This window comes from Vulpes lagopus, chromosome 19, assembly GCF_018345385.1.
Source record: "Vulpes lagopus strain Blue_001 chromosome 19, ASM1834538v1, whole genome shotgun sequence".
Classification (NCBI taxonomy): domain Eukaryota; kingdom Metazoa; phylum Chordata; class Mammalia; order Carnivora; family Canidae; genus Vulpes; species Vulpes lagopus.
The window spans coordinates 27,548,910-27,562,816 of record NC_054842.1 but is presented as its reverse complement, the minus strand read 5'-3'; the positions used below and the strand labels follow the sequence as shown (position 1 = coordinate 27,562,816).

General features: G+C 34.1%; 1 protein-coding gene across 14 annotated transcripts in view; it reads right to left on the bottom strand.

Moving 5' to 3' along the window:
* The window catches only part of ANKRD28 (ankyrin repeat domain 28), a 197,373-nt gene that overhangs the window by 100,602 nt on the left and 82,864 nt on the right, over nucleotides 1-13,907 (bottom strand). The window lies entirely within an intron of this gene.

Sequence of the window (13,907 nt, the reverse complement as noted above, 5' to 3'; positions counted from 1 at the left end):
ATGGACGCCAATCTATATTAACACTAAATAGAAAAATTAACTCAAAAAGAATTGTAGATCTGTCAAATCTAAGATTTTTAAATGTCTAGAGGAAAAGATACGAGAAAATGGGTAGGTTGGGCAAAGAGTTCTTGCACAGAACACCAAAAGGACAATCCACAAAGTTGAAGTCAAACTTCATCAAAGTGAAAAACCTTTGCTCTGAGGAAAACATGTTAAGATAAAAACACAAGGCATACTCTAGAAGAAAACATCTGCAAATCATATACCTGACAGAGAACTTGCATTCATATACTAAGAACTCTCAAAACTCAAAAAATGAGGAACAGCTCAACAAAATATGAGTAATTACATTGTCTTGGGACAACTTGGTACCCATTTGGAAAAGGAAAAAAACAAAAAACAGAAACACTACCTCTCATTATGATATGCCTAATTTAACTGCAACTATATTATAAAGCTAAATGTAAAGAGCAAAATGATAAAGTTCTCAGAAACAAAAGAAGGATATTATCTTTAATACTCAGGTTAGGGCAAGACCTTGTAAGATATCAAAAGCTCAAAGCTTTAACCATGAAGGAAAATACTGAAAAATTTGACTACATTAAGACTGGGGTTCAATGACCCAAGAAAGAGCGCAAAGTCAGTTTGAAATGGGAGAAGACATCTGCAACATACACAACTCACAAAAGGTTTATTTCTAGGATGTATAAAGAATGGTAAATTAATGAGAAAACTCAAAAGAAAAATGGACAAGAGATTTAATAGGAACTTCATAAAAAGACTATATAAATGTCTAACAAACATCTCAAAAGTTACTTGACACTGTCACCAAAAACCTCAAACTTTACAAATAATGAGATAACAAATACATAACAGAATGGCTAAATAAAGAAGTCTGACAAACACCAAAAACCAAGAATGTGTCCGAAACTTTGGAGCAACAAGAAATCTCATAGGGTTCTCATGGGAGTATAAGTTGTTTAATAATATGGCATTCTCTGCAAGCTGAATATATGCATACACTATACACCAGAAATCCTATGCCTAAGTCTATACCCTAGAGAAATGCTCATGTGCAACAGAGGCGTGTTTATGAGTAGCTGCATTGTTCATAACAGGCAAAACTGGAAACAACCCAACCACCCATCAATAGCAAAATATGGATAAACTGTGGTGTATGCATTTGGTGGGATATTACAAATAACACATAACACAGGTAAATTTTTGAAATAAGATGGTGTCATGCAAAAGAATCCAGGACCAAAAGAATACATGTTGTAAGATTCATTTAAAAACATGCAAAATTAAATTGTACTGGTTAGAGAGGAATAATTAAGTTGCAAAATTATAAAAGAAAACAGAGAGAGACTATTATAAAAGTCAGATAAATGGCTACACAGCAGGGCGGGAATAAACAGTTCTGATCATAAGCTGGGCACCAAGGGCACTTTGTGGCAAAACCAGTGTTTCTCAATCTGGGTAGTGATTACATTTGAATAACTCATAATAGTCTACTTGTTTTATGTATTTTGAGTGTGTTATACGTAACAATTTTTTAAAAGATTAAAAGAAAGAAGGAGAAAAACAAACACTGGACAATCGTTCTTCTAAAATATCAATTAAGGGGCACCTGGGTGGCTCAGTGGGTTAACTGTCTGCCTTAGGCTGAGGTCATGATTCCAGGGTCCTGGGATCGAGCCCCATGTTGGGCTCCCTGCTCAGAGGGGAGTCAGCTTTTCCCTGTCCCTGCTTCTGGGCATTCTCTCTCTAATAACTAAATAAAATCTTTAAAATAAAACAAAATATGAATTAAAATACAACTGAACTAAAAGGAAAAGCATATAAAAAAATTGGCAGAAGACACAGGCTCTGACATGATATTCCAGCTTAAGAATAAGAACAGTAGCTTCCTTTCTTGGTTTGGCCACGTTTGTTCTCCCGAATTAACATTCAAAATGAAATTTAAAAACTCACCTGAAAATTGAAAAAGGAAGCTACTCACCCCCTGCACCTATGCCCTTCCCCAACCACCAATTTGGTTTTAAAAAGGAATTAATAAAAAGAGAAATTATGTTACAGAAATTTGTGTAAGACAATCTTAAAAAAACTAAACAATTAATGTAATCTAGTTTCTATGTAAACAGAAACCAAAATACTGTACACATTCATCTTCCAAACTAATGATAAAAACTTGACATAAAGCACTTTTTCTCAGATACAAAAATACATGTATCTTAAAATGATTAACTTATTTATTATCAATTTATTGAGCTTGTACAAGAGAACACGCTTTAAATCACTTTGGTAAGTAATATTCAAATCCTTAATTGTGTATAAAAACTACCAAAGAAAACAATGGTACATTAGTTTAAAATATTTATATAATTTACATGTTTTACTCAATAAGTAATTCTAAGATTGGAAAAATGTATCTCAAGGTTTTGTCACTGTAATTTTATGGAAAATATTTACTAATTAATCTATTAATTAAATCATTCCCTTTAATAGTAGATGATTTATAATTATGTAATTCAAATAAAAGATATTCTCTTTGTAAATACATGATTTGGGGTGGGATGGAACAAGAAGTTTCCTTTCCCAAATCTGACCCTGGCTATTACGGGTACTTTGGATTACACACAATTACCAATATATCAGCTATTCAGACTTGTTTATAGTATATATGTTCCACTGTTCTGGTAGCATGAAAAGTGAACCCCAGGTCATCAAAAACTATACACTTCGCTTATTAGGCAGTTCTTACCAATGAGTGACAGCTCCCAGCATCCCCTCTTCACCTGTGAAGTTTCCATTTTTTCCTGTGTTGCTTTGTGCTATGTGTTCAGCAATCCTGCAAACTTTACTTTTATTTACTGATAATGATTTAGATGTTAATATAATAATAGTAGAGCTGCTTTGTAGTTTGTCAGGGAAACTCATTTATTAAATGCCTTCCCTAGAACCAACTTCTATTCCTGAGCATTGCAGGCAAGATGGAATTTAGTCCCCTTGGCAAAGAATTGTGTAGAATAGGTCTGTCTCCCACCCCACTGTCCCGTTAAAGTCAATGCTCTTGACAGATCATCAACAGAATCCTGCAAATGATAAAGTTATTTCTTAAGAGTGCCTTTGTCCACATGCATTTTAAGTGAACATGCTTTTTTCTTTCTCTTTTTCTTTTTCTCAAGGAGCTTACCCTTCCTATGTCAAGTGATTTAAATGGTCTAAACAAGTACTAAAGGGGATGCAAGGCAAAATGACCATGGAAAGAAGAAGCCAGTTTAAAACTTCATTTGTACTTGGGCAACTGATAGCAGACTGCTGCCACCCACCAAAACCCAAACACATCCCATAGACAAAAACAAGAATACCCAAACACAACATAGCCAAACACCTTTAGATATAAACTTGTTTAAGTCAGGGAGTATATCTTATTTTTATTTATTCACTTCTAACACTTTTTAAATGCTTATTATTTACGATAGGCTGGGTATAAATACAGGGAATAATCCAAACCAGGTCCCTATATCCAGAGAGCTAAAGGTACTAAACAAGACACAGGTTAATTAATATGAGTGCTACAAACATCTAGAGAGCTATGGACATTAGGCTGCCATAATGTTACCTGGAGGACCAAGAAAGGTGTTCCAGAAAAAAAGAGATATTTCAGACTTATACTGGTTCTCTACTGCTGCATAACAAAGTACCACAGACTTAGTAGCTTAAGACAGCAGTCACTTATTAATTCACAGTTCTGTATGGCAGAAGTCCAGGCATGGTGTGGCTGCTCAGGATCTCTTCTAAAGCTAAAATCAGAGTGTCAGGGAGTTCTGTTCTCATCAAAAGACCTAAGGAAGAATCTACTTTTAGGTTCATTTAGGTAAAATTGAGTTACTTGTGGTTGTGAGATTGAGTTTCCAGTTTTCCTTCTTGACAGCCAGCCTTCTCTGCACCTAAAGACTGCCCAATCCTTACCTGTGCTCCCCCTTCAAAGTCAGCAAGAGACAATCTGTCTCACATCAAAACCCTTAATGCCTTTGTTTCTGACTCTAGATACACAATTAAAGAGTTCATGCAATTAGGTCAGGCCCACCCAGATAATCTCACTTTCCTAGTCAACTGTGCCAGATGTCACAAACTAATCACAGGAGTGCTATCTTATCATATTTATAGTACAGAAGATTATACAGAAATGCACATGGTGTGGGGGGAAGGTGACATTCCTGTAGACCATCTTAGGAATTCTGCCTACCATTAGGGGCAACCTAAAGAATGAACAGAAACTGAAGATGAGGCAAGGGAGGTGGAGACCATGAGGGCACAACTGATATCCTGAGTCAGGAAAGAGCATGGAAAAGTAGAGGAAAATAGTATGTCTCACTGGACTTGTCTTCCCAGTACCCAGCACAACTGGGACTAATTTGTCAAGGGAATGAACTAACATACCAAGTTATACCAAATCAAGCTAGCAAGTACTTACTAAGAGCTTATGTACTTATAGCTATGAGAAAAGCCAAGAAATTTCTTGTAAAATACTAAGCCAAAAGGCAGAACTGAAGGGTGATAAACCAGAGGAGACAACATTAACAGAGAAAACTGGACATTAAGAAAACTGGGCCCATATCTCTTCTAAATATAAGTGACCAAATCAAACTCCAAGGGCTTTGGCTTTGCTTCATCTTTAACAGAGATGATTTAACTACTTGATTTCTAAGATCCCTTTCCAATACTAACTGTACTACAAAAGGGAAGGCACTGGTTCTTGCCCTGAGGCAAATTCTATTTAGGAAGTTTATTTTTTAAAATATTTTATTAATTATTCATGAGAGACACACAGAGAGAGGCAGAGACATAGGCAGAGGGAGAAATAGGCTCCCTGTGGGGAGACTGATATGGGACTCAATCCCAGGACCCTGGGATCACGACCTGAGCCAAAGACAGATGCTCAACCACTGAGCCACCCAGGTGCCCTAGGAAGTTTAGAATCTAGTATTAATTTATGTCATAATCTACTGCTCTAACAGTAGTAATATTAAAAAGACAAATTCACACAAAATCCTATTTTAAACACTGAATTTGCTCTCTTCTACAAATTTAGCAGTAATCAGACACTTGCTTTACACAGTAAAAAAATTAAACCCCGAAATCACATATCTTCGTTTTTTGTTTTTTGTTTTTAAGTAGGCTCCATGTCCAGTGTGGGGCTTGAACTCATAACTCGGAGATCAAGAGTCATATGCTCTACTGACTGAGCCTGCCAGGTACCCCCAAAAGTAAGTATCAATACCAGGTCCTTTTAGAATAAGAGAAGGTAAGGTAATGCAATCTATGATTGGGCAATTTAATTATCCAATATAATACTATTGTTTAGAAAACTAATACACAGAATTTCTATTTCAAAAATACTGCTACACTAGAACAGAAAACTCCATTTCACAAATACATAAGTAAGGTGTAAATGTGAAAAATCCAGTGGAATGTCAGTCAGTTGTTTCAATCAATAAAGTTATTTTCAATGGCTTACAGAGCTATGTATATTTTAATAGGCATATAGGTCTGAGTTAAGGAGACAGAGCTGACAGTCTGGGAATACAAGGGTTAGAATTCTCAAGACAGTAACAGAGAGAGGGTGGTACAGCTAGGAAATCCCACAGATCTGCAGATTATCCCCTTGTGTACTCAGCTAAGTACTAAGCAGCACATGTGTATAAAAATACCGAGTCTAGTGAAAAGAAGCATCCAAAGTAATTAAAGTAATAATTTTCAACCTTTTTCTTATCACCCTGACCCAGGAGGTTTCAGAGACTCCCCCCCGCCCCCAACTACCCTCATGAAATTTTAATACCACTGTGTACCTAATCTCTCCAGTTTGGCCCTTTGGGGGGGCCATACATAAATCATTGTAATAATGTGACTGATCGATCTCTCTCTCTCACACACACACACATACACATGCTCACAACCAAAATATAGATTTTGCCAAGCTGGAGGTGATATCACCCCCAGTGAAAATATATGGATTATGAAGGAACAGTGCTTCGGATGCGAACAAGGAAGTGTCCTGTTCCTATCAGCTAGGGTGAAAACCTCCTATTTCCTAGAGCACTAGACAGAGTACTCAAAAACAAACAAACAAAAAAAAAACCCAACAACAAAAAAAAACCAAAAAAACCCTCAGTACAGAATATTTAGCATATTTTGAAATTAAATATTTATAGCAGAAACAAATTTATAAAATATAGGTAAATCTGACAAAATATATAAAAGGCCATCCACAGTGAAATTATGAAATTTGCTGAGAAAAAAATGTCCTAAATAAAAGAGCTATAACTTGTTCATGGGTCAGAAGACTCAATATTGTTAAGATGTTAATTTTTGCTTAGGTGACCTACAGATCAACATAATCCAGTTTTTCCCCTAGAAATTAACAAGCTGAATCTAAAATTTATATAAAAACAAAAGGTTCTACTCAAAACAACTTTTAAAAAGTTGGTGATCGGGATCCCTGGGTGGCGCAGCGGTTTGGCGCCTGCCTTTGGCCCAGGGCGCGATCCTGGAGACCCGGGATCGAATCCCACATCGGGCTCCCGGTGCATGGAGCCTGCTTCTCCCTCCGCCTGTGTCTCTGCCTCTCTCTCTCTCTCTCTCTCTGTGACTATTATAAATAAATAAAAAATTAAAAATAAATAAATAAATAAATAAAAGTTGGTGATCAAGACTTATTAAAAAGCTATAGCATCACAACAGTTATGGTACAGGCATTATCAACGGATTTTTCATAAAGATACAAAGACAATTCAGTGAAGAAGTAGTCTTTTCAAAAAATATTTTAACTGAATATCTGTGGTATATATCATGCATAGTATGTAAATATTAACTCAAAACAGATTATAGATCTAAATGTGAAATTTAAAACTATAAAACCTCTAGGAAGATACAAGAACACCTCAGTAGATATCTTTTTAGATACAACACCAAAACCAAGATCCATAAAAGAATAAATTGATAAATTCAACACATCAAAATTTAAAACTTCTGCTCTTCAGATAAACTCTTAAGAGAATGAAAACACAAACACAGATTGAGTACTTGTATCCAGAACATAAAAAGAACTCTCAAAACTCAAGAGCAAGAAAAACAATTAAGAAAAAAAAAAAACCTAGCAAAAACATTTGAAAAGACATTTTACCAAAGAGAATATACAGATTGCCAAGAGGCATATGAAAAGATATTCAATATCATTAGTCACCACAGAAATGCAAATTAAAACTACAATGAGATACACTGTGGGATGGGTAACCTTGTATCCATTCTATCAGAATTTTTAACATTAGAAAAGACCGATCATACCAAATTTTGGTGGAAAACAGATTTTCATATCTTGGTGAGAATATATAATGATACAACAAATTTGGAAACATTTGGCAATTTTTTTTAGAAGTTAACCAGATGGCTTGACCTTACCACTAGATATTTACCCAAGAGAACAGAAAGCCTATTTTCATACAAAGCCTTGTATAGAAAGGTTCATAGCCGATTTATTTTTAATGGATTAAAAAAAGAAACTCAAGTGTCTATCAATAGTTGAGTGGATAAACAAATTGTTTTTATAGATACAATGGAATACTACACTCAGCAAGAGAAACGCATAAACTGTTAATACATGCCAGAGCGTGGATGAACTTCAAAATAATTGTTGAGTGAAAAGAAAAGCTATACAAAAGGAGGACATATTGTATGATTTCATTTATATAAAACTCTAGAAAATAAAAATTAACCTATTGTGACACAAAACAGACCAGAGGTTAGGGGCAAATTAAATCTTTTGAGAGTGATGGAAATGTTGGCTACCTTGATTATGGTGATGGTTTTATAGGTATATACATATGCCAAAACTTAAGAAATAGTACAATTCAAGTATATGTAATTTATTGTATGTCAATTATGTATCTCATTCAAACTTAGGGGGAAAAAAGGCTAACATGCTAGCTAAGACCTAAGAGACCAATTAATAACTTCAGCTCCATCTGAAATTTAGGACAGCATTTACAAAATTTTGCTATACTATATAACTTCATTTATTTATATGTGATTATAAGTATAAAAAAATCAGCTTTATTTCTGAGTATACAAGATACTTCATCTCTATTAAAAATATCATTGTTTACCCAACACCTACTTATATATACATGTCCACTAAAATTCCTTCAAAGAACTTAGAAGACATTTAGTCTATCTGGAAAGACAATAATTTGTTTAATAATTCATTACAAATACAAACATTCTATAATTTTTGCATGTCCACTGAAGCAGAATTTTTGTTTTCTTGGATCCCAATTTATTTTCTATTAGCAAGATTAAAAATAATCCAAATGTTATATAAAAGGGGAACTGGTAAAATAAATTACATTATAAACAATGCAAAACTATATGACTATCAAGAAAAATGAGAAAGCTTTCATTACTAATATGGATTAATATACTACATTCCCAATACATATTCTTCAAATGTATTAGGGCTAAAAAATGAAAGATGAGAAAAATATATATATATGCTAAATAAAAAAACAATACATGACTGGAACATAAAAAATAAGTCACCACCAGTTTCTAGCTGCACAAATAGCTGGTTTCATTTAGACAGTATCTTCTTTGTTTCAGAACACCCAAAAGCCATTTAAGTCACAATGACATTTAGTACATACATTCATTTATAGATCTTCAAGGAAAACTGAATAATGGTGAAGCAAACTTAAAAATCTGAGGCTGAAATCTAAAAGCACTGCCAAGAACAAAAGAGAGGTGCCATTTCTAGGCATGGAGAAACTATAGAGGAATTCTCTCCTGAGTGTTTACTGAGTTGGTTTTTCTCTCTTCTTCACTCCCCTATTTCTATTCCAAGTTGCATGGAAGCCAGCTGGAAGTTGGGTGGGTATACTTGAGATGGGGCTGAGAGTTATGGGTTCCAACACTAGTAACTGTGAGTACCTACGGATGACCATACATGTGCGTACAGTGTGTACATGTGCACTGTTTTACGATAGAGAGTATATATGACCTCAAATAACTCAGAGAAGTTTTAAGAGTGTAGAAACATCAACAGCTTGGAATACTGACACCAGAACAAATGACATGGGATCATAAAAAAGATTGGTTGAAGATTAGAGCATTTCTTCCATATTTCCAGAAAAGACTAAAAAGCATGGTAAAGAATGGGGGTGGGAGGAATTCAGGCAACCTGTACAAACTTAAGAGTTTACTACTTTGGGTTAACTGCCAACAATATTATTACAATAATCATGAAACCTAATAATCTGTGTGATATGTATATGTATATACTTGCTGACCACTTCATCATCAAAGTAAAATCAACATCATTTTAATGATCCCAGAAGGTATTTTTGAAAGCTTAAAAGATGTTAATAATTTCAAAGGCAATCTGGCAAACCAATCCCCAAATATTTTGAATGACAAAGCTAAATTCACAATCTAATAAAATATATAAGAAAGCATTTTCAAAAATATTAAGTTATGTGATAAGATATAGGAAAGATCTACTTATTGACTAGTTCTTAAATCAACTCTTTTGTGTTTAAAAGGTGTCACTCATAATCCAAGTCTTCCTCTGTTTTAAACACTAAAAACAGCATTGGCTAGATTATAATTTCCCCTAGTTTGATATTACTTTGAATGACATTTTTTATCCAGCCAAAAAATTAGATACCAGAGAGGCTTATGTATTCATTCATTTGCAATGCTAACACTTAATAGCACTTAATAACACTCAATAACATTTAATAGTACCATGAAAATTAGGATCGTAGTTGTGTTACAGTTTAAAAGGTAGGAATCCATAGAACATGGACATAACTTTTAGGGGGAGAAATCCATATGTGAAGCATTACACTTTAATGCACTATTTGATAAAAGAGAAAGATTTCTCTTTCTCCAATTTACTTTATTTACCCAGTTACTATCAAGTCTGACATGGGTTCAAATCCCTGTTTTGCTATATTTACTGATCCTGGAAATGTTTAACCTTTCTGAGTTCTAAGTTTTGTTAACTACTGGTGGAATGGAAATGTTATTCTACCAACTTTATGAGATTGTTGTATGAACTGAATCATGTAACATAGGCTTACACCTATCACTGTCTCTGAAATAAAATTCTATAATTAACACCAATTTCTATCACTTTGGATGGAAGAAAACAACTTCTTTGTGTAGAAAATAATTTTCTTACAAAGTTAGGCTTTTCCTTTGAAATGTGTTATTAATAGTTCAGACTTCATTATTTGGGCTCCACAACATGCCATTAAGGTTTCTAGTAAATCCTAGGGAAAGTAAGTAATAATTATGATATTGGCTACATATATTTAGAAATACAAATGAAACCCTTTGGGGAAAAGCAGGTCATTCAGGATTATTCTGAATTTTTAGAGCATCTGAAATTTGGAGTGGAAAAAGGACTGAAGGCCATTATTGTAAACCCACACATTTTACAATAAAAGAAAGTGAGTCCCAAAGAACTTAAATCGATTTGCTCAAGTTATGTATATAAATAAGGTAAGAAAATATGAGTACTTAGGTCTAATAACTTATATTCCAATCATTCTTTACACTATATATACATACCACTCTGCCTTTATAAATTTTTGACTGTGTTTCACTTTTTCGATTAACAGTGCTTCTTCCAGGTCCAAGTGACTTTTAGGTCACCTATCCAAACTATTTCCCCCTTTATGTCTTCCTAAAGAAATGCTGATTTTCTCCATATATGGAATGGCAATATAACCAGATGTTAAGCCTCTATTCTTGCTCCAGGGGATGAATCAGGTAATAAACAATGACTGACCTAAGGAAAAAATTAATCCCATTCTACCTTTGGTGGTGGGCTTGTTTAGAATAAGCCAGTATCCAACAGAACCAGGTTCTGGGGAGTTTTGAGGAGATTTTGGAAAAGGTGCTTTTGCTTGATTAAAAAAAGAAACAGGGACACCTAGGTGGCTCAGTGGCTGAGCGTCTGCCTTCGGCGCAGGTCATGATCCTGGTGTCCTGGAATAAAGTCCCACATTGGGCTCTCCACAGGGAGTCTACTTTTCCTCTGCCTGTATCTCTGTCTCTCTGTGTCTCTCATGAATAAATAAACTTTTTTAAAAAAATTTAATAAAAAACGAAAAAAGAAAACTTGTAGTGTGTGGCCCCTTTCCACTTTATTTGGTTGTTTCTCATACGCACATAAGGCAGCAGTCATAAATACTGTAAGAAAACAGACTCTCACAGAGAAGCTCATCCAGAGCTTGACATTATTGTCTTAACTAACCCTAAAATCACCTTGCTCTGGATTAAATTATTATATAAGCAATAAATCTTTATTTAATTAGGCACTCAATTACTTGTGGTCTAAAGCTTCCAAATATGAAACGCTAGTACTTTCTAGTGAAATCATCTTACCTACTTTCTACAATAGAGGACTTCCTTCTCAGACCAAATAATATAAAAGCATTGTAAATTTAAAGTTTTGTTAAAAATTAATTAGATGTGTTAATAAAATGATGCCATTTGGTGGTCCATAGTAACCAAAACTTCAGGACATTACTGAAAAAAGTAAAAATAATAAATCCAAAATAATACAATATTTAACAGTACAGAAACAAATCTAAATTTGCATATCTGTTCTAAAAATTTATAAACAAGAACTTGAAAAACCTTAAGTTTCAAAAAGACGTTATTCTCAATTACTTTATTTTTTAAAAACACCATTGTTACAGACATGAAGCTTAAACATATACCTATCAAGAGTCATTCTATATGACACAAAACATTGTTTTACTAAACAAATGTATACATTGCCTCTTAAAAGAAAAAACTTACTATCTTGAATTAGAAAAATGGCCACAGATTTAACACATTGTAAATTATGACAAGGCTCTTAACTATGAAGTCACATGAGAAAAGACCAAAAAGCAGCTGTAAAAAAAACTTGTCAAAACCCCATGAATCACAAAAGATAACAGAAGAGTCATCCACTCTCAAGAAGGACCTACTGATTTGAAATACTAACCTCGCTTTTAGTTTCAGAGTAAGGGCACAAGTTAGGAGATGTTAAGAAATGATGCTTAAAAGTAAAGAAAGGAAACTGTAAGTAGAGGCTAAAATTCATAAATGTTTTTTGGGGGGAAGGGAGGGAGTCACACACTAGTTACACATATGCAATAGTTCCCAAGGATATCATACCAGAATAAACTGATGCACAAAAAGATTAATTTTTAAAATTTAAAATAATTTGATTACTATAGCAGAAAGCAGAATTGGCTATGAGACTTTGTAGTAATGGAAAGTAATCATGGTAAATAGCATTACAGTGCAAACTTTCTCACCAAGATAAGATTTGTTAGTACTATTAAGAAAACAAGCAAACAAACAAACCCAAAAAACTAGAGTTAAACAGAACAAAAAGCCATTTTCATCCTTTTCATAAGTCTATACACCATCACTATTTTCTGTCCTAAGAAAAGTAAACTCTTCAGGACACCTCAATTAGGTAAAGTAACTAGGCACTCCATTTAAAATATGTACTGGGGCGCCTGAGCCACAGTCAGTTAAACATCTGCCTTCGGCTGAGGCATGGGGAAATTCCTGCTCACTGGGGACCCTGCTTCTCCCTCTCCCTCTGAGCCACTCCGACTTGTGTTCTTGCTAACTCTGCTCTCTCTCTAATAAATCTGTAAGTTATATTTTTAAAAAATATACATAAATAAATACATCCTGAATTAGGTACATGTATCCAATAAATATAAACTTAAAGGCAATTCACTTAGGAAGGTTTTTAAAAAATGTAATGATAGCACTTTGTTTGATTACTACCTAATGTGAGAATGAACCACTTTAGCTAAAGATCAAATTTATTTGGATAATCCAACTTTTATTTTTTTAAGATTTATTTATTCACTCATTCATTCATGATAGATGTAGAGAGAGAGAGAGAGAGAGAGGGGCAGAGACACAGGAGGAAGGAGAAGCAGGCTCCATGCTGGGAGCCCAACGCAGGACTTGATCCCGGGACTCCAGGATCACACCCTGGGCCAAAGGCAGGTGCTAAACTGCTGAGCCACCCAGGGATCCCCTGGATACTCCAACTTTTAAAAGATAAATACTTTTTTTTATATCTACTTAATATTATCACAGTAGTATTTTATGAAAGAATGAAGGAAAGAGGAGAGTTTGAGATGACCTTGCAGACTTGTAGAATTACACCTATCATTTCAGGTCATCTGTCTTGGTGTTGCTATAGCAACTTTATGACTCAAGACCCCCTCAACCCCAATAATTCAGAGGACTGAATTATGTATGGAAAATGTTGTCAGTGTGTTTCCAGTAATAGTAACACACATTTATGTGTCTGATTTTTTTATAGTAAATTATGTATTTTTAGCCTCAATTTAGTAAATTAACTACTGGCCACTAGAGAAACACAGAGGAAATTATCCATATACCCAATCTTTATAAAACTGTCATGTCAGTCCTGAATGTTAAATCACTATATCTTTCAGATTGGAGACTTCTCAAATATGTCTTTCTTTACTGACAGACTCAAACAGATGAGTCTGTATATAATGCTTACAATGCTTATTTACAGAAAACAAATTTGATCTCAAACTATATATATTGTATAAAATTAGATATATTATAAACTTAATAGAAATGTCTTTTATTTAAAGTTCGTTCACAAAAAAGAATGCTCACCTAAAATGCATACAAGTATTTAACAGTGAAGTGTCATGACATCTACAACTTACTTTCAATGAGATTCATCAAAAGATAATGGAAAACCATACATGTATGTATGTATGTATGTGTGTGTGTGTGTGTGTGTATATATATATATATATATGTGATATGTG